General features: G+C 52.8%; 1 pseudogene; it reads right to left on the bottom strand.

Annotated features, from left to right (window-relative positions):
• Positions 1–20,834, bottom strand: part of LOC143958888 (rho-related GTP-binding protein RhoG-like) — a 33,812-nt pseudogene extending 12,978 nt beyond the window's left edge.
• Between the last annotated feature and the right edge of the window lie 4,130 nt (positions 20,835–24,964).

Here is a 24,964-nt window from a genome sequence, read left to right on the forward strand (position 1 = left end):
TCACGGAATCCTTTGCAATGCACACCCTAAAATTCTAAAATTTCCTGGCACTCGGAGATTTCAACCTTTGGGCAAACGAGCCTAAAGACCCCATCGCGACTGCCTGCATCAATCAACTAGAAGAACTGGGTCTACAGCAACTGATAAAGACTCCCACGCATGGGTCAGGACACACCCTGGACCTCATTTTCAAACAGAACATCGACGTCAACATACTCGACAACATAACTCTGCCATGGACGGATCACCACGCCATCAAATTCAAAATCGCTACCAACATCACCAACGCAAAACGGAAACCTGTAACAACGCACTGGACCAGATCGCATAAAAAACTGTACTCCGAAGCCTTCAAAACCACTCTGTCCAAAAAAATATCTACAATAACCTTAAACCACTCTACGGAGGAAACACTCAACTCCCTGAACAAGGCATTACTGCAATCAGCAGACTCTGTAGCACCAAAACGCAGGGCTCTCATCAGGAAGAAAAATGCTGGATGGTTTAATAGCTCCCTCTCCGTACTAAAGCAAGAACGCAGAAGAGCGGAAAGAACATGGAGAAGAAATCCCACCGAGGAAAACCTATTTAACTACAAAGGTCTGACAGAGAATTATCGGAAAGCAATCTTCAAAGCCAAAAAGGACCACTTCTCATATACAATCTCAACGGCCGCAAACCAACCACGGGAACTGTTTAAACTGGTTAATCAATCAATGAATCCAGTGTGCCTAGAACCCCCAGAAAGCGAATCCCAGGATTACTGTGACAAACTGTCGGATTTTTTCATCGATGAAGTCAAAACCATCAGGGAAACAATTTGTCAGAAGAAAACATCCAACCTCAGCCAGCAAATACATAAAGAGGATGTCCGCACCAACATACCGCAACCGCCAAAATTTTCACTATCCCCAATTACCGTAGACACCGCAAAAAACATCATTAATAAACTGCGTGACAGTACCTCACCTATTGACATCATCCCCACAAAACTACTGAAAGAATGCTCCGACATCGTGGCTCCAACCATAACCCACCTCATAAACCGATCATTCCACGAAGGGATTGTTCCCAGCATCCTCAAACAAGGCATCGTCATACCTCTACTCAAGAAATCAAACCTGGACCCTCAGGATCCAAACAACCGTAGGCCGATTACAAGCCTCAACACCATTTCTAAGATCATGGAGAAAGCTGTAGTACATCAGCTACAACTTCACCTGGATACTCACAAACTCCTGGACCCGCTGCAATCAGGCTTCCGCCCAGGTCATGGAACAGAAACAGCTCTCCTCAAGATTTGGGATGACGCCCTCGAAGCAGCAGATGACGGAGAGCCGTGTCTCCTCGTACTGCTAGACCTAAGTGCAGCGTTTGATACAGTAGATCACAATACTCTACTTGTCCGCCTCACAGAAGTAGCCGGAGTCCAAGACATAGATCTCCATTGGTTCGCGTCCTTCCTAGGAAATCGGTCACAGACAGTGAAACTAGGAAAATTCCTCTCCGAAACTCGGGCAGTCACCTGCGGAGTCCCTCAAGGCTCTCCGTTGTCACCCGTTCTCTTCAACATTTACATTCGCCCACTCCTTCAAATCATCAGATGCTCAGATCTCTGCTTCCACTCTTACGCTGACGACACACAACTTTATTTCCGGATCAATGGAAAAAAAGATCACCAACAACAACTTGAAAACTGCCTCAAATCAATAGAGGACTGGATGACCACCAACTCCCTCCAGCTGAACCAATCAAAGACAGAGCTTCTTATCTTACACCCAAATCATAAGCCCGCAACCAAAACCTTCTGGTCTCCACCAACCGTCTTTGGGCAGACTATCTCCCCAAAGACCAAAGCCAAGAGTCTCGGGGTTATTTTAGACGCACAAATGTCAATGGATGCGCAAATAGGATCTGTAGTCAGTCGATCTCACCATCTACTGCGCATGCTTCGCAGACTCATCCCTTTTATCCCAAGGAATGACAAAGCAGTGGTAGTTGGAACAATCATTAATTCAGGACTGGACTACGCAAACTCGCTTTACATAGGATTACCACAATATCAACTTGTGTGATTACAACTGATCCAAAACACGGCGGCAAGGCTGATAACAGGAAAAAAACCCTGGGAATCCATTTCTCCTTCACCGAGGAGCTTACATTGGCTAACCGTAAAAAAATCGGATCACGTTCAAGACCCTTTGCCTCACCCACAAATGCGTGCATAGAGAAGCTCCGCAATACCTAATGGAGAAAATAAATCATTACACACCAAACCGCAGTCTTCGATCAGCCAACAAAAACCTCCTCCTCGTGCCCAAAGCCCGGTATAAATCCAAGGGTGATCGGAGATTCGCTGTCCAAGGGCCTCTGCTATGGAATGCTCTACCAATCAACATCCGCCTGGAAGAAAATCACCTGGCTTTTAGGAAAAAACTCAAGACCTTCCTCTTTTAGCAGATGATCAAAGCTCGCCACAGCGCCTAGAGGCGATTCAGTTCGCATTGCGCGCTATATAAGTATTTCATTCATTCATTCATTCACATGACCGGACTTTCCGGCAGACTAGGTCTGATGGATTTCCCACTGGAATTTCGGCTGAGTTCCTACGGACTTTCCGAACGAACGGACTTCCCCACACATGACCGGACTTTCCGGCAGACTAGGTCCGCCGGTCTTCCCGAAGGAGTTCCGACGGACTTCCAAATGAACGGACTTTCCCACACACACGGACTATAGTCTGTTCATTTTCAACGTGATAAGTTACGTCGGGACTAGAAAAGTAAGTCAATCTCGCCGCTTTAATAAGGGGGGCCCACAGATCCCAGCCCCCCCACCCTATGTGAATAAGTATGGGGTACATTGTACCCCTACCCATTCACCTGGGGGGAAAAAGTGTCAATAAAAAAAAACACACTAGACAGGTTTTTAAAGTAGTTTATTAGGCAGCTCCAGGGGTCTTCTTCCGATTTCGGGGGTCTCGTCCAACTTCTCTGCGCTTTTCGGGTTCTTCTCTCGCCCTCCGGCCTCTTCTCCCTCTCTCCGAATCTTCTCCCGGGCTCCTCTGCTATCTTCTGCTCTTTTGCTATTGCTGGCCCGGCTTTCTCCTTCTTCTTCGTTGTCTTCGTCTTCTTCTTCTTCTTCTGTTCTTCCAATGTTGACACGTCACAATCTCTCCCACTGTAATGCTGCAGACACAGTGCGCAATGACTTATATAGGCATGGGCGTGGTCGTTCGGTGATGTCACTCGGTGACCCCGCTCCTTATGACATCACAGTCCCGGGGCATGCTGGAAGAAGCTGCCAGTCGCACCCCCCTCCCATCGCGTGAAAGGAATGTGAATCTAGGATGGCGTCTTCGCCCAAGTCTACACCCAAACAGGACTACACCCCAACAGGACTACACCCAAACAGGACTACACCCCAACAGGACTACATCCAAACAGGACTACATCCAAACAGGACTACACCCAAACAGGACTACACCCAAACAGGACTACACCCCAACAGGACTACACCCAAACAGGACTACACCCAAACAGGACTACACCTCAACAGGACTACACCCAAACAGGACCACACCCCAACAGGTCTACACCCAAACAGGACTACACCCAAACAGGTCTACACCCCAACAGGACTACACCCAAACAGGACTACACCCAAACAGGACTACACCCAAACAGGACTACACCCAAACAGGACTACACCCAAGGTCTTGAAGGAAGTCACCTTATATGGACATGACCAATCAAGAAGCTACAAGTATATACTAATGATTCGTTCCTTCACAGAACTAGCTGCCCACCTATATAACTGTAACCAGGAAGAAGAAAGATCTATCACGTATCTGAACAGAGGCTCAGTGTGGTATTTCGTTATGAAGAGCACGCGCTGTGCGTTTTATTTTAAGGTTAAACTTTACCTAAACTGCAGTTTGGTTTGGGTTTTATTTGTCTAAAATGGACCTCTGCATTAGTCTGACTGGGCTGTGAGATGTTCAGCCTGGCTACAGGGGGCGCTGTCTTTGGTGGCAGGCGTGGAACTAGGGTCTGGTCAGGCGCTTAAGTTACTCTCTTTCAGAGTCAGGTCAGTGGGAGTGGCGCTCTCGCTGTGCCCTCTGGGGGAGGGTATATAAGACACGGACGTCATGTGGTTCGGGGGTTCCGGACCAGTATACTGTGCTGATTACATGGTCCTGGTCCTCCTGACCAGCCCCCTGGAAGGCTATGGCCTGGGGTGCGGATCCACCCGACTTTAATGTCTCGAGGCTGACTAGGCCAAGGCATGGAAACTAAAGGAGGATTCCAAGGTGGTTGGGTGCCGTCTCCGGTTCGGGAGATATTGTACTTCAAGCATTCCAGGGGAGGACTCTTCAGAAGAACACCACGTACGGGTTGGTTTTCTGAGCAAGAACCTGGAAGGGCTGAAGATACCGAGAGAATCCGGTCTTGTGGATATCACCAAGTGGGCTGAGAGATCCAGGAATCCTACAAGAGTTCTACAGATTAGTGTCCTCCATGTTCTACAACAACGTCTGTGATAAAGACTTTGTTCCTGAGGAAGCACCTTGTTGGCTGCGAGACCTTGTGAGAGACGGACTGTCCAACCTGAGTGATCATCCAGCTGTGATTGGCTGTTCTCTGGATGCAGTCAAAGTAATCAAGTTCTTCAATGTTTATAGACTTTGACACTAAGGGCCGGTTCACACAGGGGGCGACACGAGGCGACACGACTTGCCGTGCCGCGACCTGACAAGTCGCCCCCGTTCTGTACAATGGAACCGTTCTGAGAGGAGCGACTCGAGTCGCTCCGACTCAGAAAAAAGGTTCCTGTACTACTTTTGGGCGACTTCGGGGCGACTTGCATTGACTTCTATACAGAAGTCATTTGCAAGTCACCGCTGAGGTCGCGGCAGGTCGCGGCGAGCCAAGTCGGTGTCGCCTCGCATCGCCCCCTGTGTGAACCGGCCCTAAGAGACCCTGAATTCCTTCCCAGCCCTCTGATCCCAAGTTATAGACTCTTCAATGTCTGAGCTTTGCAATTAAAATCCATTCAACTGGATCTATTGTCAGTCTGAAGTTACTGGGCCACCGACCACGAGACACCGACCACGGGACACCGACCACGAGACACCGACCACGAGACACCGACCACGGGACACCGACCACGGGACACCGACCACGGGACACCGACCACGAGACACCGACCACGAGACACCGACCACGGGACACCGACCACGAGACACCGACCACGAGACACCGACCACGGGACACCGACCACGGGACACCGACCACGGGACACCTACCACAAGACACCGACCACGAGACACCGACCACGAGACACCGACCACGGGACACCGACCACGAGACACCGACCACGGGACACCGACCACGAGACACCGACCACGAGACACCGACCACGGGACACCGACCACGGGACACCCCCTAGACGTGTCACAAGGAGAACGGAAGGTAACGGTAACCCCAGAAATAACCAGAAGCTCCTTCGGGGGTCAGTGCTACATGTGCATAAAGTTATTCAGGCCTAATACTCAACAGACGATTGGTCTGATCTATTTCACCTCCCCCTTCATCCTCAGATCACCCCAATTCCTGCACCCTCACCCCCCAGATCACCCCAATTCCTGCACCTTCACCCCTCAGATCACCCCAATTCCTGCACCTTCACCCCTCAGATCACCCCAATTCCTGCACCTTCATCCTCAGTTCACCCCAATTCCTGCACCTTCACCCCCCAGATCACCCCAATTCCTGCACCTTCACCCCTCAGATCACCCCAATTCCTGCACCTTCATCCCTCAGATCACCCCAATTCCTGCACCTTCACCCCTCAGATCACCCCAATTCCTGCACCTTCATCCTCAGTTCACCCCAATTCCTGCACCTTCATCCCTCAGATCACCCCAATTCCTGCACCTTCACCCCTCAGATCACCCCAATTCCTGCACCTTCATCCTCAGATCACCCCAATTCCTGCACCTTCATCCCTCAGATCACCCCAATTCCTGCACCTCCACCCCTCAGATCACCCCAATTCCTGCACCTTCATCCCCAGATCACCCTAATTCCTGCAACTTCACACCTCAGATCACCCCAATTCCTGCACCTTCATCGTCAGATCACCCCAATTCCTGCACCTTCACACCTCAGATCACCCCAATTCCTGCACCTTCACCCCTCAGATCACCCCAATTCCTGCACCTTTACCCCTCAGATCACCCCGATTCCTGCACCTTCACCCCTCAGATCACCCCAATTCCTGCACCTTCACCCCTCAGATCACCCCAATTCCTGCACCTTCATCCTCAGATCACCCCAATTCCTGCACCTTCACACCTCAGATCACCCCAATTCCTGCACCTTCACACCTCAGATCACCCCAATTCCTGCACCTTCACACCTCAGATCACCCCAATTCCTGCACCTTCACACCTCAGATCACCCCAATTCCTGCACGTTCAACCCTCAGATCACCCCAATTCCTGCACCTTCATCCTCAGATCACCCCAATTCCTGCACCTTCACACCTCAGATCACCCCAATTCCTGCACCTTCATCCTCAGATCACCCCAATTCCTGCACCTTCACACCTCAGATCACCCCAATTCCTGCACCTTCACCCCTCAGATCACCCCAATTCCTGCACCTTCACCCCTCAGATCACCCCAATTCCTGCACCTTCACCCCTCAGATCACCCCAATTCCTGCACCTTCATCCTCAGATCACCCCAATTCTTGCACCTTCATCCTCAGATCACCCCAATTCCTGCACCTTCATCCTCAGATCACCTCAATTCCTGCACCTTCACACCTCAGATCACCCCAATTCCTGCACCTTCATCCTCAGATCACCCCAATTCCTGCACCTTCATCCTCAGATCACCCCAATTCCTGCACCTTCACCTCTCAGATCACCCCAATTCATGCACCTTCATCCCTCAGATCACCCCAATTCCTGCACCGTCACACCTCAGATCACCCCAATTCCTGCACCTTCACCCCTCAGATCACCCCAATTCCTGCACCTTCACCCCTCAGATCACCCCAATTCCTGCACCTTCACCCCTCAGATCACCCCAATTCTTGCACCTTCACCCCTCAGATCACCCCAATTCCTGCACCTTCACCCCTCAGATCACCCCAATTCCTGCACCTTCATCCTCAGATCACCCCAATTGCCGCACCTTCATCTTCAGATCACCCCAATTCCTGCACCTTCACCCTTCAGATCACCCCAATTCCTGCACCTTCACCCCTCAGATCACCCCAATTCCTGTACCTTCACTCCTGAGATCACCCCAATTCCTGTACCTTCACCCCTCAGATCACCCCAATTTCTGCACCTTCACCCCTCAGATCACCCCAATTCCTGCACCTTCACCCCTCAGATCACCCCAATTCCCGCACCTTCATCCCTCAGATCACCCTAATTCCTGCATCTTCACCCCTCAGATCACACCAATTCCTGCACCTTCATCCTCAGATCACCCCAATTCCTGCACCTTCACCCCTCAGACCACCCCAATTCCTGCACCTTCACCCCTCAGGTCACCCCAATTCCTGCACCTTCACCCCTCAGGTCACCCCAATTCCTGCACCTTCACCCCTCAGATCACCTCCCCATTCCTCCTGAGTGCCTGTCCCTCCCATTTCTGGACACCTGTTCCCCTCTATACCCTCAACATCTTTCCCCACCTGTACCTCCTCCATACAGGACCTGTTCTTCTATGGGTGACATGCTGCCTGTCCTCGGGGAAGAGGTGGATGGAGGTGATATCCGGGCAGCAACTTACGTGCATGGCTTCTCTTTATCCCGCCTCCCTCCTCTGCCGGTGTTGGACTTGAGTCCCTGCGGGAGAGCGCTCTGTTCCTGCAGGGATCCCCCTGAACAGCCCATGCTCAAATAGTGATAGACCCCGACAGGGTAAGAGGGAGGAGAGAGAGCAAAACACTTGGGGGAGAGGAAAGAGGCCCCCTCAGGATCAGGACCCCCCAGAATTAGGACATCTCCAGGATTAGGACCCCCTCAAGATTAAGACCCCTTCAGGATTAGGACATCCCCAGGATTAGGACCCCTCAGGATTAGGACCCCCAGGATTAAGACCCTCTCAGGATTAAGACCCCCAGAATTAGGACATCCCCGGGATTTGGACCCCATCAGGATTATGACCCCCTCAGGATTAAGACCCTCAGGATTAGGACATCCCCAAGATTAAGACCCCCTCAGGATTAGGACATCCCAAGGATTAGGATACCTTCAAGATTAGGACCTCTCAGGATCAGGACCCCCAGGATTAGGACATTCCCAGAATTAGGATGCCCTCCAGGACTAGGACCAGCTAGGATTAGGACCACCCTGGATTAAGACCCCCTCAGGATTAGGACCCCCCGGGATTAGGATGCCCTCCAGGATTAGGACCCCCAAGGATAAAGACCCCTTTAGGATTAGGACTCCCCCAGAATTAGGACATCCCCAGGATTAAGACACCCGCAGGATTAGGACCCCCCAGGATTAAGACCCCCCAAGTTTAAGACCCCCTCAGGATTAGGACACCCGAGGATTAGGACATCCCAAGGATTAGGATGGCCTTCAAGATTAGGACCTCCCAGAATCAAGACCCCCAGGATTAGGACATTCCCAGGATTAGGATTCCCTCCAGGATTAGAACCCCTAGGATTAGGACCACCCAGGATTAGGACACTCCCAGGACTAAGACCCCCCCAGGATTAGGACCCCCCAGGAATAAGACCCCCAGGGTTAGGACCCTCCAGTATTTGGACACCCTCAGGATTAGGAAACCCTCCAGGTTTAGGACACCCCCCCCAGAATTAGGACCCCCAGGATTAGTATCCCCTCAGGAAAAGGACCCCCAGGATTAGGACTCCTTTAGGATTATGATCCTCCCCAGGATTAGGGCATCCCCAGGATTAAGACCTGCTCAGGATTAGGACACATTTGGAATTAGGGCTCCCCCGGTTTAGGACCTCCCAGGATTAGGACCCCCTAAGGATTAGAACACCCTCCAGGATTAGGAACCCCCAGGATTAGGAACCCCTAAGGATTAGGACCCCCTCCAGGATAAGGACCCCCCAGGATTAGGCACCCCTCAGGATTAGGACACTCCCTGGATTAAGACGCCCTCCAGGATTAGGACACCCCCAGGAATAGGACCCCCAAGATTAGGACCCTCCCAGGATTAGGAACACCCCAGGATATCCCCATAGGATTAGGACACTCCCGTATTAGGAACACCCCAGGATATCCCCATAGGATTAGGACACTCCCGTATTAGGAACACCCCAGGATTAGGACCCCAGGATTAAGACCCCCTCAGGATTAGGACACGCCCCAGGATTAGGATCCAACAGGATTAGGACGCCCTCCAGGATTAGACCACCCCTAGGATTAGGACCCTCCCAGGATTAGTACACTCCCAGGATTAGTACACGTCCAGGATTAGGATATCCCTGTATTAGGACCCCCAAGGATTAGGACCCCCAAGGAATAAAACCCCCTCAGGATTAGGACCCCAAGGATTAGGACACTCACAGGATTAAGACCCCCTCAGGATTAGGACACCCGAGGATTAGGACATCCCAAGGTTTAGGATGGCCTTCAAGTTAAGGACCTCCCAGGATCAGGACCCCCAGGATTAGGACATTCCCAGGATTAGGATGCCCTCCAGGATTAGAACACCCTAAGATTAGGACCACCCAGGATTAAGACCCCCTCAGGGTTAGGACCCCCCGGGATTAGGATGCCCTCCAGGATTAGGACCCCCAAGGATTAAGACCCCTTTAGGATTAGGACTCCCCCAGAATTAGGACATTCCCAGGATTAAGACCCCCTAAGGATTAGGACTCCCCCAGAATTAGGACATTCCCAGGATTAAGACCCCCTAAGGATTAGGACCCTCTCAGGATTAGGACCCCCCAGGATTAGGAAATCCCCATGGTTAGGAACCCCAGGATTAAGTTCCCCTCAGGATTAAGGCCCCCCAGGATTAGGACCCCCAAGGATTAGGACATTCCTAGGATTTGGAACCCTCCAGGATTAGGACCCCCACCGGATTAGGACCCCCCAGGAATAGGATGCCCTCCAAGATTAGGACCTCCAGGATTAGGACATCCACAGGATTAGGATGCCCTCCAGGATTAGGACCCCCAGGATTAGGACAACCCCAATATTAAGACCCCCTCAGGATTAAGACTCCCTTAGGATTAGGGCACCCTAAGGATTAGGACCCCCAGAATTAGGATATCCCCAGGATTAAGACCCCCCTCAGGATTAGGACCCCCAGAATTAGGATGCCCTCAAGGATTAGGACCACCCAGGATTAGGACATCCCCAGGATTAAGACTCCCTCAGGATTAAGATCCCCTCAGGATTAGGACCCCCCAAGATTAGGACATCCCCAGGATTAGGACCCCCTCAGGATTAGGACCCCCAGGATCAGGACATCCCCAGGATAAGGAGCCCCAGGATTAAGACCCCCTCAGGATAAGGAGCCCCCAGGATTAGGACATTCCCAGGATTAGAATGCCCTCCAGGATTAGGACCCCCAGGATTAGGACACTCCCAGGACTAAGACCCCCTCAGGATTAGGACCCCCCAGGAATAAGACCCCAAGGGTTAGGACCCTCCAGTATTTGGACACCCTCAGGATTAGGACACCCTCAAGGATTAGGACACCCCCCCCAGAATTAGTACCCCCAGGATTAGTACCCCCTCAGGAAAAGGACCCCCAGGATTAGGACTCCCTTAGGATTATGATCCTCCCCAGGATTAGGGCATCCCCAGGATTAAGACCCCCCTCAGGATTAGGACACCCTCAGGATTAGGACACCCCTAGGATTAGGACACATTTAGGATTAGGGCTCCCCTGGTTTAGGACCTCCCAGGATTAGGACCCCCTAAGGATTAGAACACCCTGCAGGATAAGGACCCCCTAGGATTAGGAACCCCTCAGGATTAGGACACCCTCCAGGATTAGGACCCCCAGGATTAGGCACCCCTCAGGATTAGGAACCCCAGGATTAGGACACCCCCTGGATTAAGATGCCCTCCAGGATTAGGACACCCCCAGGAATAGGACCCCCAGGATTAGGACCCTCCCAGGATTAGGAACACCCCAGGATATTCTCCACCCCAGGATATCCCCATAGGATTAGGACACTCCCATATTAGGAACCCCCCAAGATTAGAACCCCAAATATTAGGACACCACCAGGATTAGGCCCCCCAGGATTAGAACACCCCTTAAGGATTAGGAAACCCCAAGATTAGGACACTCCCAGGATTAGGACCTCCCCAGGATTATGACGGCCCCCCAAATTTTAGACACCCCCCAGGATTAAGACCCCTGAGGATTAAGACCCCCCAGGACTAGGGCCTCCAGGATCAGGACACCCTCAGGATTAGGACTCTCTCAGGATTAGGACACCCCAAGGATTGTTATCCTCCCTCTGTCAGCTACTCCCCCCCTCTGTCATCTACTCCCCCCTCTGTCATCTACTCCCCCCCTGTCATCTACTCCCCCCCCCTGTCATCTACTCCCCCCTGTCATCTACTCCCCCCCTCTGTCATCTACCCCCCTCTGTCATCTACTCCCCTCCTCTGTCATCTACTCCCCCCTCTGTCATCTACTCCCCCCCTCTGTCATCTACTCCCCTCCTCTGTCATCTACTCCCCCCCTCTGTCATCTACTCCCCCCTCTGTCATCTACTCCCCCCCTCTGTCATCTACACCCCAGGATAACCTCATAGGATTAGGACACTCCCGTATTAGGAACACCCCAGGATATCCCCATAGGATTAGGACACTCCCGTATTAGGAACACCCCAGGATTAGGACCCCAGGATTAAGACCCCCTCAGGATTAGGACACGCCCCAGGATTAGGATCCAACAGAATTAGGACGCCCTCCAGGATTAGACCACCCCTAGGATTAGGACCCTCCCAGGATTAGTACACTCCCAGGATTAGTACACGTCCAGGATTAGGATATCCCTGTATTAGGACCCCCAAGGATTAGGACCCCCAAGGAATAAAACCCCCTCAGGATTAGGACCCCAAGGATTAGGACACTCACAGGATTAAGACCCCCTCAGGATTAGGACACCCGAGGATTAGGACATCCCAAGGTTTAGGATGGCCTTCAAGTTAAGGACATCCCAGGATCAGGACCCCCAGGATTAGGACATTCCCAGGATTAGGATGCCCTCCAGGATTAGAACACCCTAAGATTAGGACCACCCAGGATTAAGACCCCCTCAGGGTTAGGACCCCCCGGGATTAGGATGCCCTCCAGGATTAGGACCCCCAAGGATTAAGACCCCTTTAGGATTAGGACTCCCCCAGAATTAGGACATTCCCAGGATTAAGACCCCCTAAGGATTAGGACTCCCCCAGAATTAGGACATTCCCAGGATTAAGACCCCCTAAGGATTAGGACCCTCTCAGGATTAGGACCCCCCAGGATTAGGAAATCCCCATGGTTAGGAACCCCAGGATTAAGTTCCCCTCAGGATTAAGGCCCCCCAGGATTAGGACCCCCAAGTATTAGGACATTCCTAGGATTTGGAACCCTCCAGGATTAGGACCCCCACCGGATTAGGACCCCCCAGGAATAGGATGCCCTCCAAGATTAGGACCTCCAGGATTAGGACATCCACAGGATTAGGATGCCCTCCAGGATTAGGACCCCCAGGATTAGGACAACCCCAATATTAAGACCCCCTCAGGATTAAGACTCCCTTAGGATTAGGGCACCCTAAGGATTAGGACCCCCAGAATTAGGATATCCCCAGGATTAAGACCCCCCTCAGGATTAGGACCCCCAGAATTAGGATGCCCTCAAGGATTAGGACCACCCAGGATTAGGACATCCCCAGGATTAAGACTCCCTCAGGATTAAGATCCCCTCAGGATTAGGACCCCCCAAGATTAGGACATCCCCAGGATTAGGACCCCCTCAGGATTAGGACCCCCAGGATCAGGACATCCCCAGGATAAGGAGCCCCAGGATTAAGACCCCCTCAGGATAAGGAGCCCCCAGGATTAGGACATTCCCAGGATTAGAATGCCCTCCAGGATTAGGACCCCCAGGATTAGGACACTCCCAGGACTAAGACCCCCCCAGGATTAGGACCCCCCAGGAATAAGACCCCAAGGGTTAGGACCCTCCAGTATTTGGACACCCTCAGGATTAGGACACCCTCAAGGATTAGGACACCCCCCCAGAATTAGTACCCCCAGGATTAGTACCCCCTCAGGAAAAGGACCCCCAGGATTAGGACTCCCTTAGGATTATGATCCTCCCCAGGATTAGGGCATCCCCAGGATTAAGACCCCCCTCAGGATTAGGACACCCTCAGGATTAGGACACCCCTAGGATTAGGACACATTTAGGATTAGGGCTCCCCTGGTTTAGGACCTCCCAGGATTAGGACCCCCTAAGGATTAGAACACCCTGCAGGATAAGGACCCCCTAGGATTAGGAACCCCTCAGGATTAGGACACCCTCCAGGATTAGGACCCCCAGGATTAGGCACCCCTCAGGATTAGGAACCCCAGGATTAGGACACCCCCTGGATTAAGATGCCCTCCAGGATTAGGACACCCCCAGGAATAGGACCCCCAGGATTAGGACCCTCCCAGGATTAGGAACACCCCAGGATATTCTCCACCCCAGGATATCCCCATAGGATTAGGACACTCCCATATTAGGAACCCCCCAAGATTAGAACCCCAAATATTAGGACACCACCAGGATTAGGCCCCCCAGGATTAGAACACCCCTTAAGGATTAGGAAACCCCAAGATTAGGACACTCCCAGGATTAGGACCTCCCCAGGATTATGACGGCCCCCCAAATTTTAGACACCCCCCAGGATTAAGACCCCTGAGGATTAAGACCCCCCAGGACTAGGGCCTCCAGGATCAGGACACCCTCAGGATTAGGACTCTCTCAGGATTAGGACACCCCAAGGATTGTTATCCTCCCTCTGTCAGCTACTCCCCCCCTCTGTCATCTACTCCCCCCTCTGTCATCTACTCCCCCCCTGTCATCTACTCCCCCCCCCCTGTCATCTACTCCCCCCTGTCATCTACTCCCCCCCTCTGTCATCTACCCCCCTCTGTCATCTACTCCCCTCCTCTGTCATCTACTCCCCCCTCTGTCATCTACTCCCCCCCTCTGTCATCTACTCCCCTCCTCTGTCATCTACTCCCCCCTCTGTCATCTACTCCCCCCCTCTGTCATCTACACCCCAGGATAACCCCATAGGATTAGGACACTCCCGTATTAGGAACACCCCAGGATATCCCCATAGGATTAGGACACTCCCGTATTAGGAACACCCCAGGATTAGGACCCCAGGATTAAGACCCCCTCAGGATTAGGACACGCCCCAGGATTAGGATCCAACAGAATTAGGACGCCCTCCAGGATTAGACCACCCCTAGGATTAGGACCCTCCCAGGATTAGTACACTCCCAGGATTAGTACACGTCCAGGATTAGGATATCCCTGTATTAGGACCCCCAAGGATTAGGACCCCCAAGGAATAAAACCCCCTCAGGATTAGGACCCCAAGGATTAGGACACTCACAGGATTAAGACCCCCTCAGGATTAGGACACCCGAGGATTAGGACATCCCAAGGTTTAGGATGGCCTTCAAGTTAAGGACCTCCCAGGATCAGGACCCCCAGGATTAGGACATTCCCAGGATTAGGATGCCCTCCAGGATTAGAACACCCTAAGATTAGGACCACCCAGGATTAAGACCCCCTCAGGGTTAGGACCCCCCGGGATTAGGATGCCCTCCAGGATTAGGACCCCCAAGGATTAAGACCCCTTTAGGATTAGGACTCCCCCAGAATTAGGACATTCCCAGGATTAAGACCCCCTAAGGATTAGGACTCCCCCAGAATTAGGACATTCCCAGGATTAAGACCCCCTAAGGATTAGGACCCTCTCAGGATTAGGACCCCCCAGGATTAGGAAATCCCCATGGTTAGGAACCCCAGGATTAAGTTCCCCTCAGGATTAAGGCCCCCCAGGATTAGGACCCCCAAGGATTAGGACATTCCTAGGATTTGGAACCCTCCAGGATTAGGACCCCCACCGGATTAGGACCCCCCAGGAATAGGATGACCTCCAAGATTAGGACCTCCAGGATTAGGACATCCACAGGATTAGGATGCCCTCCAGGATTAGGACCCCCAGGATTAGGACAACCCCAATATTAAGACCCCCTCAGGATTAAGACTCCCTTAGGATTAGGGCACCCTAAGGATTAGGACCCCCAGAATTAGGATATCCCCAGGATTAAGACCCCCTCAGGATTAGGACCCCCAGAATTAGGATGCCCTCAAGGATTAGGACCACCCAGGATTAGGACATCCCCAGGATTAAGACTCCCTCAGGATTAAGATCCCCTCAGGATTAGGACCCCCCAAGATTAGGACATCCCCAGGATTAGGACCCCCTCAGGATTAGGACCCCCAGGATCAGGACATCCCCAGGATAAGGAGCCCCAGGATTAAGACCCCCTCAGGATAAGGAGCCCCCAGGATTAGGACATTCCCAGGATTAGAATGCCCTCCAGGATTAGGACCCCCAGGATTAGGACACTCCCAGGACTAAGACCCCCTCAGGATTAGGACCCCCAGGAATAAGACCCCAAGGGTTAGGACCCTCCAGTATTTGGACACCCTCAGGATTAGGACACCCTCAAGGATTAGGACACCCCCCCAGAATTAGTACCCCCAGGATTAGTACCCCCTCAGGAAAAGGACCCCCAGGATTAGGACTCCCTTAGGATTATGATCCTCCCCAGGATTAGGGCATCCCCAGGATTAAGACCCCCTCAGGATTAGGACACCCTCAGGATTAGGACACCCCTAGGATTAGGACACATTTAGGATTAGGGCTCCCCTGGTTTAGGACCTCCCAGGATTAGGACCCCCTAAGGATTAGAACACCCTGCAGGATAAGGACCCCCTAGGATTAGGAACCCCTCAGGATTAGGACACCCTCCAGGATTAGGACCCCCAGGATCAGGCAACCCTCAGGATTAGGAACCCCAGGATTAGGACACCCCCTGGATTAAGATGCCCTCCAGGATTAGGACACCCCCAGGAATAGGACCCCCAGGATTAGGACCCTCCCAGGATTAGGAACACCCCAGGATATTCTCCACCCCAGGATATCCCCATAGGATTAGGACACTCCCATATTAGGAACACCCCAAGATTAGAACCCCAAATATTAGGACACCACCAGGATTAGGCCCCCCAGGATTAGAACACCCCTTAAGGATTAGGAAACCCCAAGATTAGGACACTCCCAGGATTAGGACCTCCCCAGGATTATGACGGCCCCCCAAATTTTAGACACCCCCAGGATTAAGACCCCTGAGGATTAAGACCCCCCAGGACTAGGACCTCTAGGATCAGGACACCCTCAGGATTAGGACTCTCTCAGGATTAGGACACCCCAAGGATTGTTATCCTCCCTCTGTCAGCTACTCCCCCCCTCTGTCATCTACTCCCCCCTCTGTCATCTACTCCCCCCCTGTCATCTACTCCCCCCCTGTCATCTACTCCCCCCTGTCATCTACTCCCCCCCTCTGTCATCTACCCCCCTCTGTCATCTACTCCCCTCCTCTGTCATCTACTCCCTCCTCTGTCATCTACTCCCCCCCTCTGTCATCTACTCCCCTCCTCTGTCATCTACTCCCCCCCTCTGTCATCTACTCCCCCCTCTGTCATCTACTCCCCCCCTCTGTCATCTACACCCCAGGATATCCCCATAGGATTAGGACACTCCCGTATTAGGAACACCCCAGGATATCCCCATAGGATTAGGACACTCCCGTATTAGGAACACCCCAGGATTAGGACCCCAGGATTAAGACCCCCTCAGGATTAGGACACGCCCCAGGATTAGGATCCAGCAGGATTAGGACGCCCTCCAGGATTAGACCACCCCTAGGATTAGGACCTCCCAGGACTAGTACACTCCCAGGATTAGTACACGTCCAGGATTAGGATATCCCTGTATTAGGACCCCCAAGGATTAGGACCCCCAAGGAATAAAACCCCCTCAGGATTAGGACCCCAAGGATTAGGACACTCACAGGATTAAGACCCCCTCAGGATTAGGACACCCGAGGATTAGGACATCCCAAGGTTTAGGATGGCCTTCAAGTTAAGGACCTCCCAGGATCAGGACCCCCAGGATTAGGACATTCCCAGGATTAGGATGCCCTCCAGGATTAGAACACCCTAAGATTAGGACCACCCAGGATTAAGACCCCCTCAGGGTTAGGACCCCCCGGGATTAGGATGCCCTCCAGGATTAGGACCCCCAAGGATTAAGACCCCTTTAGGATTAGGACTCCCCCAGAATTAGGACATTCCCAGGATTAAGACCCCCTAAGGATTAGGACTTCCCCAGAATTAGGACATTCCCAGGATTAAGACCCCCTAAGGATTAGGACCCTCTCAGGATTAGGACCCCCAGGATTAGGAAATCCCCATGGTTAGGAACCCCAGGATTAAGTTCCCCTCAGGATTAAGGCCCCCCAGGATTAGGACCCCCAAGGATTAGGACATTCCTAGGATTTGGAACCCTCCAGGATTAGGACCCCCACCGGATAAGGACCCCCCAGGAATAGGATGCCCTCCAAGATTAGGACCTCCAGGATTAGGACATCCACAGGATTAGGATGCCCTCCAGGATTAGGACCCCCAGGATTAGGACAACCCCAATATTAAGACCCCCTCAGGATTAAGACTCCCTTAGGATTAGGGCACCCTAAGGATTAGGACCCCCAGAATTAGGATATCCCCAGGATTAAGACCCCCTCAGGATTAGGACCCCCAGAATTAGGATGCCCTCAAGGATTAAGACCACCCAGGATTAGGACATCCCCAGGATTAAGACTCCCTCAGGATTAAGATCCCCTCAGGATTAGGACCCCCCAAGATTAGGACATCCCCAGGATTAGGACCCCCTCAGGATTAGGACCCCCAGGATCAGGACATCCCCAGGATAAGGAGCCCCAGGATTAAGACCCCCTCAGGATAAGGAGCCCCCAGGATTAGGACATTCCCAGGATTAGAATGCCCTCCAGGATTAGGACCCCCAGGATTAGGACACTCCCAGGACTAAGACCCCCTCAGGATTAGGACCCCCCAGGAATAAGACCCCAAGGGTTAGGACCCTTCAGTATTTGGACACCCTTAGGATTAGGAAACCCTCAAGGATTAGGACACCCCCCCAGAATTAGTACCCCCAGGATTAGTACCCCCTCAGGAAAAGGACCCCCAGGATTAGGACTCCCTTAGGATTATGATCCTCCCCAGAATTAGGGCATCCCCAGGATTAAGACCCCCTCAGGATTAGGACACCCTCAGGATTAGGACACCCCTAGGATTAGGACACATTTAGGATTAGGGCTCCCCTGGTTTAGGACCTTCCAGGATTAGGACCCCCTAAGGATTAGAACACCATGCAGGATAAGGACCCCCTAGGATTAGGAACCCCTCAGGATTAGGACACCCTCCAGGATTAGGACCCCCAGGATTAGGCACCCCTCAGGATTAGGAACCCCAGGATTAGGACACCCCCTGGATTAAGATGCCCTCCAGGATTAGGACACCCCCAGGAATAGGACCCCCAGGATTAGGACCCTCCCAGGATTAGGAACACCCCAGGATATTCTCCACCCCAGGATATCCCCATAGGATTAGGACACTCCCATATTAGGAACACCCCAAGATTAGAACCCCAAATATTAGGAAACCACCAGGATTAGGCCCCCCAGGATTAGAACACCCCTTAAGGATTAGGAAACCCCAAGATTAGGACACTCCCAGGATTAGGACCTCCCCAGGATTATGACGGCCCCCCAAATTTTAGACACCCCCAGGATTAAGACCCCTGAGGATTAGGACCCCCCAGGACTAGGACCTCCAGGATCAGGACACCCTCAGGATTAGGACTCTCTCAGGATTAGGACACCCCAAGGATTGTTATCCTCCCTCTGTCAGCTACTCCCCCCCTCTGTCATCTACTCCCCCCCTCTGTCATCTACTCCCCCCTCTGTCATCTACTCCCCCCTCTGTCATCTACTCCCCCCCCTGTCATCTACTCCCCCCCTCTGTCATCTACTCCCCCCCTCTGTCATCTACTCCCCCTGTCATCTACTCCCCCCCCCTCTGTCATCTACTCCCACCCCCTCTGTCATCTACTCCCCCCTCTGTCATCTACTCCCTCCCTCTGTCATCTACTCCCCCCTCTGTCATCTACTCCCCCCTCTGTCATCTACTCCCCCCCCTCTGTCATCTACTCCCTCTGTCATCTACTCCCCCTTCTGTCATCTACTCCCCCCCTCTGTCATCTACTCCCCTCTTCTGTCATCTACTCCCCTCCTCTGTCATCTACTCCCCCCCTCTGTCATCTACTCCCCTCCTCTGTCATCTACTACCCCCTCTGTCATCTACTCCCCCCTCTGTCATCTACTCCCCTCCTCTGTCATCTACTCCCCTCCTCTGTCATCCACTCCCCTCCTCTGTCATCTACCCCCCCTCTGTCATCTACCCCCCCCCTCTGTCATCTACTCCCCCCCTCTGTCATCTACTCCCCTCCTCTGTCATCTACTCCCCCCCTCTGTCATCTACTCCCCCCTCTGTCAGCTACTCCTCCCCTCTGTCAGCTACTCCCCCCTCTGTCAGCTACTCCCCCCTCTGTCATCTACTCCCCCCCTCTGTCATCTACTCCCCCTCTGTCATCTACTCCCCCCCTCTGTCATCTACTCCCCCCTCTGTCAGCTACTCCCCCCTCTGTCATCTACTCCCCCCCTCTGTCATCTACTCCCCCTCTGTCATCTACTCCCCCCTCTGTCAGCTACTCCCCCCTCTGTCAGCTACTCCCCCCTCTGTCAGCTACTCCCCCCTCTGTCATCTACTCCCCCCCTCTGTCATCTACTCCCCCTCTGTCATCTACTCCCCCCCTCTGTCATCTACTCCCCCCTCTGTCAGCTACTCCCCCCTCTGTCATCTACTCCCCCCTCTGTCATCTACTTCCCCCCTCTGTCATCTACTCCCCCCTCTGTCATCTACTCCCCTCCTCTGTCATCTACTCCCCCCTCTGTCATCCACTCCCCCCTCTGTCATCTACCCCCCTGTCATCTACTCCCCCCCCTCTGTCATCTACTCTCCCCCTGTCATCTACTCCCCCCCTCTGTCATCTACTACTCCCCCTCTGTCATCCACCCCCCCCTGTCATCTTCTCCCCCCTCTGTCATCTACTACTCCCCCCTCTATCATCTACTCCCCCCCCCTCTGTCATCTACCTCACAACCACCACATACAGAAGGATGTCAGCTTTCTCTAGCCCTGGAGGTTCTCATGAGACCAAAGGAGGCCGGAGACCTTGCTATATAAGAAAATAAATCAAACACTGATATAGGAGGGTAAGAGAGGAGGAGGACAGGAAATAAAAAGGTTTGGGGGGTAGAAAGGGAGTAGGGGGCTCCCCACAATGTCAGCAGCCCATGCCCATCACATCTTTATATCAGGATTCAAGGGTTGCCAAGAAAAGAAATGTAGTCAGCAGAGCAGCTAAGAGTATTCCAATAAATCCACTTACCTCAGAAATCCTTTTAATGGCGTTGATCTGAGTGAAGAAATTAAACCATGTTGGGGGTTGGGGGTGACGCCACAACAAGGGGGTGCGAGGCTGAGCTGGGTCCACCAATGTGTCCATCAAGGAACATTTACTGGATATGTTCTCTTTGTCATTGTGATGCAAGAGGATGAAGGCGGGGCCATGTGGGATGACATCAGCTGTACATTGTGAAATCACCCGTCCAAAGCCTCAGAGATTTAGGCATGAGCAGGAAACATGAAGAAATGTCCCCTCGGCTTTCCTGCAGCACCAGCCGACTGATGGCATGGATGGAAGGGTAGAATGGGGGGTTTGGGGCGCTCTGGCATCTTGTCCACGATTTGTAGTTTGTTTCCTGATAATAGAGGTAGTAAAAGAGAAGTGGGGGGGGGGGGCAAGAGAAGGGCTTCTCCAAGTCTCCTGAGAGGGTTATCTGGAGGTCCTCTTCTCAACTTCAGATATACACTCACCAGCCTCTTTATTAGGTCACCCTTGCTAGTAACGGGTTGGACCCCCTTTATTAGGTACCCCTTGCTAGTAATGGGTTGGACCCCCTTTATTAGTTCCACCTTGTTAGTAGCGGTTTGGACCCCCTTTATTAGGTCCCCCTTGCTAGTAGTGGGTTGGACCCCCTTTATTAGGTCCCTCTTGCTAGTTGTTGGTTGGACCCCCTTTATTAGGTCCTTCTTGCTAGTAGCAGGTTTGGTCCCCTTTATTAGGTCCCTCTTGCTAGTAGTGGGTTGGACCCCCTTTATTAGGTCCCCCTTGCTAGTAGCAGGTTTGGTCCCCTTTATTAGGTCCCCCTTGCTAGTAGTGGGTTGGACCCCCTTTATTAGGTCCCCCTTGCTAGTAGCAGGTTTGGTCCCCTTTATTAGGTCCCCCTTGCTAGTAGTGGGTTGGACCCCCTTTATTAGGTCCCTCTTGCTAGTAGTGGGTTGGACCCCCTTTATTAGGTCCTTCTTGCTAGTAGCAGGTTTGGTCCCCTTTATTAGGTCCCTCTTCTAGTAGTGGGTTGGACCTCCTTTATTGGGTCCCTCTTGCTAGTAGCGGGTTGGACCCCCTTTATTAGTTCAACCCTGCTAGTAGTGGGTTGGACCCCCATTATTAGGTCCCCCTTGCTAGTAGTGGGTTGGACCCCCTTTATTAGGTCCCCCTTGCTAGTAGTGGGTTGGACCCCCTTTATTAGGTCCCCCTTGCTAGTAGTGGGTTGGACCCCCTTTATTAGGTCCCCCTTGCTAGTAGTTGGTTGGACCCCCTTTATTAGGTCCTCCTTGTTAGTAGCGGGTTGGATCCCCTTTATTAGGTCCCCCTTGCTAGTAGTGGGTTGGACCCCCATTATTAGGTCCCCCTTGCTAGTAGTGGGTTGGATCCCCTTTATTAGGTCCCCCTTGCTAGTAGTGGGTTGGACCCCCTTTATTAGGTCCCTCTTGCTAGTAGTTGGTTGGACCCCCTTTATTAGGTCCCCCTTGCTAGTAGTTGGTTGGACCCCCTTTATTAGGTCCCCCTTGCTAGTAGTTGGTTGGATCTCCTTTATTAGGTCCCCCTTGCTAGCAGTGGGTTGGACCCCCTTTATTAGGTCCCCGTAATAAAGCAGACTCATCAGACCAGACAACATTTCTCCAATCTTCTATGGTCTGGTGTCGGTGATCTGTGCCAATTGTAGCCTCAGTTTCCTGTTCTTAGCTGACAGGAGTAGCGTCTGGTTTGGTCTTCTGCTGCTGTAGCCCATCTGCCCCAAGGTTGGATGTGTTGTGTGTTCAGAGATGGTATTCTGCATACCTCGGGTGTAATGAGAGGTTATTGGAGTTCCTGTTGTCTTTCTATCATCTGGAACCAGTCTGCCCCATTCTCCTCTGACCTCAACAAGGCATTTTTCTCCACACAACTGCCGCTCACTGGATATTTTCTCTTTTCCCCACCATTCCCTGTAATCCCAAGAGATGGTTGTGTGTGAAGATCTCAGAAATACTCAGACCAGCCCGTCTGCCGCCACACATAACCATAGAGGCATGATCATTCAATGAGAGTCCTTGCCATGGTTCCCGGGAAGCTCCATGATATAAATATGAATTTCCTAAATCTCCACCACATCAGTGATCTGTGTCATTCATGGCTGGGAGTAGAGATGAGCCGAACACCCCCCCCCAACCGACATCGCTGGACCCCGGAGAAGAGATCATCCATCGCTGGACCCCGGAGAAGAGATCATCCATCGCTGGACCCCGGAGAAGAGATCATCCATCGCTGGACCCCGGAGAAGAGATCAGCCATCGCTGGACCCCGGAGAAGAGATCATCCATCGCTGGACCCCGGAGAAGAGATCATCCATCACTGGACCCCGGAGAAGAGATCATCCATCACTGGACCCCGGAGAAGAGATCATCCATCGCTGGACCCCGGAGAAGAGATCAGCCATCGCTGGACCCCGGAGAAGAGATCATCCATCGCTGGACCCCGGAGAAGAGATCATCCATCGCTGGACCCCGGAGAAGAGATCATCCATCACTGGACCCCGGAGAAGAGATCATCCATCGCTGGACCCCGGAGAAGAGATCAGCCATCGCTGGACCCCGGAGAAGAGATCATCCATCGCTGGACCCCGGAGAAGAGATCAGCCATCGCTGGACCCCGGAGAAGAGATCATCCATCGCTGGACCCCGGAGAAGAGATCATCCATCGCTGGACCCCGGAGAAGAGATCATCCATCGCTGGACCCCGGAGAAGAGATCAGCCATCGCTGGACCGCAGAGAAGAGATCATCCATCGCTGGACCCCGGAGAAGAGATCATCCATCACTGGACCGCAGAGAAGAGATCATCCATCGCTGGACCCCGGAGAAGAGATCATCCATCGCTGAACCCCGGAGAAGAGATCATCCATCGCTGGACCCCGGAGAAGAGATCAGCCATCGCTGGACCCCGGAGAAGAGATCATCCATCGCTGGACCCCGGAGAAGAGATCAGCCATCGCTGGACCCCGGAGAAGAGATCATCCATCGCTGGACCCCGGAGAAGAGATCATCCATCGCTGGACCCCGGAGAAGAGATCATCCATCACTGGACCCCGGAGAAGAGATCATCCATCGCTGGACCCCGGAGAAGAGATCAGCCATCGCTGGACCCCGGAGAAGAGATCATCCATCGCTGGACCCCGGAGAAGAGATCAGCCATCGCTGGACCCCGGAGAAGAGATCATCCATCGCTGGACCCCGGAGAAGAGATCATCCATCGCTGGACCCCGGAGAAGAGATCATCCATCGCTGGACCCCGGAGAAGAGATCAGCCATCGCTGGACCGCAGAGAAGAGATCATCCATCGCTGGACCCCGGAGAAGAGATCATCCATCACTGGACCGCAGAGAAGAGATCATCCATCGCTGGACCCCGGAGAAGAGATCATCCATCGCTGAACCCCGGAGAAGAGATCATCCATCGCTGGACCCCGGAGAAGAGATCAGCCATCACTGGACCCCGGAGAAGAGATCATCCATCGCTGGACCCCGGAGAAGAGATCATCCATCACTGGACCTCGGAGAAGAGATCATCCATCGCTGGACCCCGGAGAAGAGATCATCCATCGCTGGACCCCGGAGAAGAGATCAGCCATCACTGGAACCCGGAGAAGAGATCATCCATCACTGGACCCCGGAGAAGAGATCATCCATCACTGGACCGCGGAGAAGAGATCAGCCATCGCTGGACCCCGGAGAAGAGATCATCCATCACTGGACCCCGGAGAAGAGATCACCCATCACTGGACCCCGGAGAAGAGATCATCCATCACTGGACCGCGGAGAAGAGATCAGCCATCGCTGGACCCCGGAGAAGAGATCATCCATCACTGGACCCCGGAGAAGAGATCATCCATCACTGGACCCCGGAGAAGAGATCACCCATCGCTGGACACCGGAGAAGAGATCATCCATCACTGGACCGCGGAGAAGAGATCAGCCATCGCTGGACCCCGGAGAAGAGATCATCCATCACTGGACCCTGGAGAAGAGATCATCCATCGCTGGACCCTAGAGAAGAGATCATCCATCGCTGGACCCCGGAGAAGAGATCACCCATCGCTGAACCCTGGAGAAGAGATCATCCATCGCTGGACCCCGGAGAAGAGATCATCCATCACTGGACCCCAGAGAAGAGATCATCCATCGCTGGACCCTAGAGAAGAGATCATCCATCACTGGACCGCGGAGAAGAGATCAGCTATCGCTGGACCCCGGAGAAGAGATCATCCATCGCTGGACCCCGGAGAA

Source organism: Lithobates pipiens, unplaced genomic scaffold (genome assembly GCF_037356315.1).
Source record: "Lithobates pipiens isolate NorthernLeopardFrog02 unplaced genomic scaffold, aLitPip1_a1.2 Scaffold_63, whole genome shotgun sequence".
NCBI lineage: Eukaryota > Metazoa > Chordata > Amphibia > Anura > Ranidae > Lithobates > Lithobates pipiens.